At 40.5% G+C, this 7,427-nt stretch overlaps 1 long non-coding RNA gene across 1 annotated transcript; it reads right to left on the minus strand.

The window, feature by feature from the left end:
* Positions 1 to 5,525: 5,525 nt before the first annotated feature.
* Positions 5,526 to 6,812, minus strand: LOC117550612. The gene is made up of 2 exons (XR_004569666.1): positions 6,681 to 6,812; positions 5,526 to 6,343 (listed from the first exon to the last, which is right to left on the minus strand). It is a non-coding gene; the product is annotated as an uncharacterized LOC117550612 (long non-coding RNA).
* Positions 6,813 to 7,427: the final 615 nt, after the last annotated feature.

The raw sequence follows: 7,427 nt of genomic DNA on the forward strand, positions 1-7,427 counted from the left end.
TCCGCCGCATTTACGCACTGTACAACACACACCTACACACTGTACCACACACACACCTACACACTGTACCACACACACCTACAGCTCCTAAAGCATAAGCCGTTATGTGAAGCAATGGTCTTAGAAAAATATCGACTCTTTGTTTGTAGATATCTACTAAACTAAAGCAAATAAAGAGAGTAGGCCTGTTATACTGAGTGATATATATTATACACACTGCTCTGCTTTCTGCACAGACCTCACAGCTGTTCTCTCTGGAAACATTGCGACGCGATGAAAGCAGTTTCTAAAATAATATCCAGGGGATGCATGCATAGCTGTCATTGGCTGAGATAAGTCCGGCCGTGCGTCACGCCTCCACCGTTCCCGGAAATGCATCCGCGGAGGAGCCGTGGAGGAACCATCAGTGTATCCTCGGTTAGAGCTCCTCCAGAGAGCCTCCTCGACGCTCGATCCTCGGTGTGCATTTAGAGAAATTAGATGTCCTTCAAAATGGCGCGCTGAAATTCATTTCCGGGTCACTACCGGAGGACCGAGGAGTCGAGGAGGGGAAATTTGAGTATTGAGAAGCCTCTATGGTCTCTACCTGACCGGAGTCACGCTGTGTGTGTCCGTCAGGAAACACGCTGTTTACAAGTAGTTCCAGCAAACATCCACTGATAAATTGCGATGTTAACAACCTCATGATAACCTCATATGTTTTTAACTTAGGATCATACCTGTGTTTAGTCTAGAAAAAGGTAAATGTGTGCATTTTATTATAAAGTTGTGTATATTTACAGACCGTTGCAAAAACCAAGAAGCTTATAAACATCAGGTTTAAAACTAAAAGAGCTTTGAAACACAATGAAAGATGTTTGGAGTTTTATTTGAGTTATTCATTTAAACTTTTTGTCTAAGAGATGCTGATTTGAAACCGTTGTTACATACAGTTACGGCATTTCCTGTTTCTGCCGGAGAGAGGAGAGGCCGTCCCAAAGCTTGCTGCTGTATTTACTCCCTCCATCTGACAGGAGGGAGCCTCGTTGAGCTGCGAGTGTGGCTACAGACGGAGTTCACTCCATCACGGAGGGGTAGGGTCGAGGGAGTGGTTTGGGATTGGGCCTAAGTCTCGAGGAGGGGAGTCGAGGAGGGGAAATTTAAGAATTGAGAAGCCTCTAAGGAAACCACGAGAAGCAGGGGAATGAGTTTTAAGAGCAATGGGACATCCTTTCCTCCGGGGCGTCAGGTGAAGCGACATCCGTTTGTGATGACGCCGCACAGCTGATCGTCTGATCGCAGCCAGCTCTGTTCCCGTTATTTCCACACACTCCCGCCTCTGTTAGTACACATTTACTGACACAAACATTTGTATCATCTGTTGTAGACCCAAATACATTAAATAAAATAAGAACTCATTCTCAAAAAAGATAAACGCCATTCTTAAAATGTATAAACGAAAAAAGCGATCATGAAAATGTTTCCAATAAATGAATAAAATGATTTTTAACCACTTTGTTGTTCAGATATATCACATATTTGTAACTAAATGATACATTAATTGAAACAAAACACAGTAAACTGAGGAGTGACTCTCGTGAGGTTCATGTATTTTCTTCACTCCGCTGGGAAACTGCTCTCATATCAAGAAGCATCAGATCAGTGCATGCACTGCCTCGACCAATCAGTGAGCGATACACAGTAAGGGGGCGGGGCGAGTGTCTGAGGATTTCATCGAAGGATGGTCTGGTGGTTCCTCGGTTATAGCTCCTCCATTATCGCTCCTCGCTCCTCGGTCCTCCGTCAAAAATAAGGCCATTGGGACGCTACTCAAGATGGAAAATGAGAGAAGTGAGAAGTACGGTGGCCGGCAGGTGCAAACGCGGAACAACGGCCAAAAACACATTAGCAGGAAACAGCTGCAAATCCTGAAATGAAAAACAAACAAATCCTGAAAACAAATACAACCAAAAAACTCTGCATTTACAGAAATTATGCAAACTAAATACAACACACAAACTCCGAAAACAAACGCAACAAAAAAACGCTGCAAATACCAAAACGATATGCAAAGTCCAAAGCACGTACAAATCCCAAAACACATTAAAAAAAAAAACATTCCGGAAGTGCTCCAGGCCTCTACAGAACAGATTGATGTCTGACCAGACATACTAGGCTTGTTTGAGACGCGTTGCGGCTCGCCTCGAAAGTAGACGAGAATAGCCGATCGCAGCCGGGGGAGGTCTCAAAAAGCTCGCCTGGGTTACATTCCAATAGTCCATTTAGCTTAGGAACCTTCCTAACCAAGTGAAATGACCCGGAAGTACGTCAGTGGCAGCGATGATAAGTGCCGTTCCAATTCTCCAAATGAAAGGAAAGGAGGTTTCAAACTTCCTTTATAACCTCCTTTAGCTTAGGAACCACTGGACCTCCCTTGACGAAAGGAGAGGAGAAAATGCTGCCCCACAATGCCTTGCAGCCGCAGCATTTGACGTCATACAACAGTCGGCCGTTCAGGAAAACAACCGATTATGACGGAGAAATTATATCATGAAAGTTACGGTGCTTATTAAACTTTTTAAAACGTAGGTGGTAAGTTGCCAAAGTGCTTTGTTTTGAACGTTCATAATCAAAAAGAGAAATATGAACGTTAGTTTTGACTGAAATGATCAAATAAAGTCAACATTTCACAGTCTTTACTGAGCTGTGTGGGGTTTGTTCAACTTTTAAAAAGATGTTTGAATGGTGATATACACAGTGATAGATGTTAAGGACTAACGTTTATAATAAATACATTTGTATTGATTTTAAGATCTTTTCATAGTTCATACAATCATACGTATTGGGATCATTTGTATAAATGTGGACCGGAGGGAGAGGGTGACGAGCATAAGTTTCACTTTCCTTTTTTATTTCAATTCCAACTTTGGTCATGAAGAATATGTTTCTCTATTGTCCACGTTCATAAAGCAAAGCAACAGCATCAGAGCACGGTGCAGAGTCTCTAGATGAGTTTACAGTAGTCCCTCGTTCTTATTAAACATCCATGTTGTAGTCTGCTGTATAGAAAACTGGGTTGCGTTCCGATAATCCAAAAATCAGCTCCTAAGTTCTAACCCTATCTCCTATTCCTTGACCTCTGAGTGAAACGTCACGGGGTTAAGGGATAGTGGATAGGAGAATTCAAAAGGACTTAGGAGAAGAGACCGCGGTACTTTAGAGAATCCGAATGCACTTTCACTATCCGACGTGTTTATGATGCGCCAGCGGACGTCATGAATGTGCGTCTGCTGCTGTGGGGGAACTATGGAGACTACAGTTTTCTATACAGCGGACTACAACATGGATGTTCAATAAGAACGAGGGACTACTGTAAACTCATCTAGAGACTCTGCACCGTGCTCTGATGCTGTTGCTTTATGCTTTATGAACGTGGACAACAGAGAAACATATTCTTCATGACCAAAGTTGGAATTGAAATAAAAAAGGAAAGTGAAACTTATGCTCGTCACCCTCTCCCTCCGGTCCACATTAATACAAATGATCCCGATACGTATGATTGATGAAAAGATCTTAAAATTAATACAGATAAACGTATAAACGTTAGTCCTTAACACCTATCACTGTGTACATCACCATTCAAACATCTTTTAAAAGTTGAACAACCCCCACACAGCTCTCTTTTTGATTATAATACTGATGAACGTTCAGAAAAAAGCACTTTGGCAACTTACCACATAGGCTACGTTTTAAAATGCTTAATAAGCACCGTAACTTTCATGATATCATTTCTCGGTCATAATCGGTTGTTTCCGTGAACGGCCGACTGTTGTGATGGCAAATGCTGCGGCTGCAATGCATTGTGGGGCAGCATTTTCTCCTCTCCTTTCGGTTAGGGAGGTCCAGTGGTTCCTAAGCTAAAGGAGGTTATAAAGGAAGTTTGAAACCTCCTTTCCTTTCATTTGGAGAATTGGAACGGCAATTATCATGGCTGCCAGTGACGTACTTCCGGGTCATTTCACTCCGTTAGGAAGGTTCCTAAGCTAAATGGACTATTGGAATGCAACCCTGAAGTCGGACAGCTCGGAGTCGGCTTCTTCTCTCGGTTTTTTGGCGGATTGCAAGCAACTTTAAGGTGCATACTGCCGCCTCCGGAGTCGGCTTGACTCGGTTTGCATTTATAAAGAATGCACACGTGTTTAATCGTTATTGTCAGATATGTACTAAGTGAATCCATTTGTTCCTGCTCAAGATTATATTCTACTTTATTGTTATTGCACATATTACAGGTACTGAGACAAAGAAATGCAGTTTAGCTTCTAACCAGGAGTGCAACAAGCAGTAAAGTGAGTGCAGTGCCCCCCTAACACTGACCTCTGACCCCCCTAAAAATGAAAAGTGAAAAAAATGAAAATTGTATGATTTATTACACGATTTATTGAATGACGGAATAGACGGAACTAACGTTATTCATCATTCTAGTCGGACCCATTAGAGCGGTGCACTCAGGACCCATTAGAGCGGTGCACTTTCACTGTCCGGCTGAAGCGCGCGAAAAACAAACACTTTTCATCTCGGATCATCAGAGGCTGTTGCATCCAAGAAAGACTGATTGAAACCTACGTTTCGAGAGACTACCACGATAATTGAAGGTGATTTAAACTATTGTATCCGTGTAATTGTAGATGTAAAGTAGAGATGTAACTGTTCATTGCCTTTATTTTTATATAAATATGATATGGTGTTGGTGCAAAAATTGTACTATAACTTAAGCTGAAGCTAACAGTAATAACTATAAGATATATCTGAAATAAACAAGTGTACTGAAACAAATACCAATAACTGTATTGCATTGTTTTCTTATGCGCAATTACTTCATACTGTCTAGTTCTCTTTTTCGTCCTGCATTTATTGTGCCCCCCTCAGAAAATAACTGGCCCCCCAGTGGCCCCCCCGAGTCAAATTGGAAATAGAAACGCCACTGTGCTGAGAGGAGTTGGTTTATTGTGCCCCAATGTAAATCCTAATGTGAGAGTTAAAGGACGGTCAACAATATAATGTACCTTGGTCAGTTTGGATTTATCGTGGCATTTATTCTTAATTAAAGTGAATCTATTTTATTTCAGTCAGTCATTTGTTTGTATGCACGTGTAGGACATTCCAAATGTTCCAAAAGTGAGCACTCCACGAATGGACAACAGTTTGCCTGGGTAAAATAAAACATTGTCAACATATTATTTTGTGTCTCAAGAAGCAGAATGTTTTAACAGTACAGTAGTTTGAATATATTTGTTGTTTACCTTTATCAGACCTCTCAGGCACCCACAACCAGCGTCTGATCGGGTAAGACTAATTAAAAATGTAATTATACCATGTAGGTTTGAATTTGTGAACATGAAATCAATAAATACCTTTGTGTGCTAATGACACTGTCATTAGATCAACTGTACTTATTTCCTGGGTAAAAATAGGATGGAGAACCAACCCCATTCCAGGAAGAGGTCCAGTCTGCCCCGGGTCAGAACAACTTCTATAGGTAAACGATGTTGACAGTTGCATCGTGACACAGTTGTTTGCTGTGTATCTTTATTTTACATTTGTTTGTTTGTATAGCCTCCAATCACAGTGGGTAACATTGCCAGGAAGCAGAACAATTATACTTTCATACATTTCCAAAGGACACCCACAACATCTTAGTGAAGATGATACAAAAAACACCCACAAATATTTTTCAAAGATCAGATATTGTTTGTTGCATCCATTTAAAATGTTTACAAGGATTGTGCAGGAGTATGACAAAGTGCTGTTGTCAGTTTAGAACCCAATGTATTGAAAAAACAGGAAGAGGATCAACATCCTTTTGTAAATACGAATGTCATGCATATATTATGTATTTGAAAATAATTATTCAACTGTCTTCTCACTGCAGCAACTACACAAATGTGTATGCACTTATCATTATTGATAGCCAGTCTGATCCAGAAGACAAAATGGAGCAAACTGCAGAGGAAAGGTATTAATTGTTACTATTACCACTTAATTTTTCTATTCTATACTGTAAATCTTATTACTAGCTTCATCATTTAATATTACAATGCATCACTTTGTCTTTCCCAGCACAGAATACCTGACTGCGGAGGACATTGTTGCAGAACTCTCTGCAAAAATAACAAATACATCTTGCAGCAGGTTCAATATTAATAGAGCCAATGTGTAGGATGGAGCAATCCGTGGCTTCAAAGGTGCCTCATTCGATCCCTCTCATGAGATGTCAGTTAAGTTCACTGATGATGAGGGACAAACTGAGGATGGAGGGGACACTGGTGGTCCCAAGCGTGAGTTCCTGACCCTCCTTATGGAATGGCTGAGAATGCGAAGAAAACATCACGTGTTTGTGCCCCGTGGCGATGTGACTTTCCCAGCCGCTCAGTCTCAAAATCTGATTCTAAATGTTCTCTATAAATATAGAACTAATACACAATTATGAATATATAATATAAGCTGTTTTGTGTATTTAATCATGCATTGGTCTACAATTTAATGATGGCTTCGACATATTTCACATAAACAGACAATGAAAAAATGTGTCCTTCATGCTGATAACTAGTGTATGCATCTGCCAATTACTATTCTAAACAGAGTAGTGTTGAATCCTTATTTCTTGCATTTGAAACAGATACAATAAAAAAAAGTGAACTTACTGTTGTGTTCACTTGTGTGGATAGTGGTGGTCTAATGGATAGTGAGTTGGGTTGAAGATCGGAAGGTTGTGAGTTCAAATCCTGCCAGGAACACCACCACTAGTGTGCCCTTGAGTAAGGCACAGCCCTTAGTTACTCCAGGGAGAATGTCCCTGTAATCGGTAATTGTAAGTCGCTTTGGATAAAAGCGTCAGCTAAATGAAATGTAATCTTCAACTTCTGCCAAAAACTGTACATTGTTGCCACAGAACACTTGAACTGTCCCCAGATGTTGGCCACAGAAAGGACAAAACATGGCAGCCTGAAAATACATACATTGATGTAGTGATCCATTTAATCAAGTCAATCAAAAACACATAGTCTAAATAGTGGTTAGCTAAATAAATAGAAAGATACATCATGTTTACCGTTGAATCTGTGTTGTGTCTCTCTCCTTGAATGTCTTCTCTATATTCGTTCTTGAGCATGTCTAATGCACACTACTATCCTGTCATTACTTTGTCCCTCTTCATATTTTGTCACTTCTCTCTCTCTTTCTTTCTCTCTCAATTCAATAGCTTTATTAGCATGACCATAGTTACAGGCAATTGCTAAAGCTCTGTATAGTTGCAACATCTATACACAAATACATACATAAACAAACTGCTAATAATTCAAATGTCCTTTTTCCGCGGTACTCACTATGGCCCGTGTTATTTGCCTGCACTTGATTTGTCATCTCTTTTAACAATGTTCTTCCCTCACTTT

This window comes from Gymnodraco acuticeps, unplaced genomic scaffold (genome assembly GCF_902827175.1).
Source record: "Gymnodraco acuticeps unplaced genomic scaffold, fGymAcu1.1, whole genome shotgun sequence".
In the NCBI taxonomy this organism is placed as follows: Eukaryota; Metazoa; Chordata; class Actinopteri; order Perciformes; family Bathydraconidae; genus Gymnodraco; species Gymnodraco acuticeps.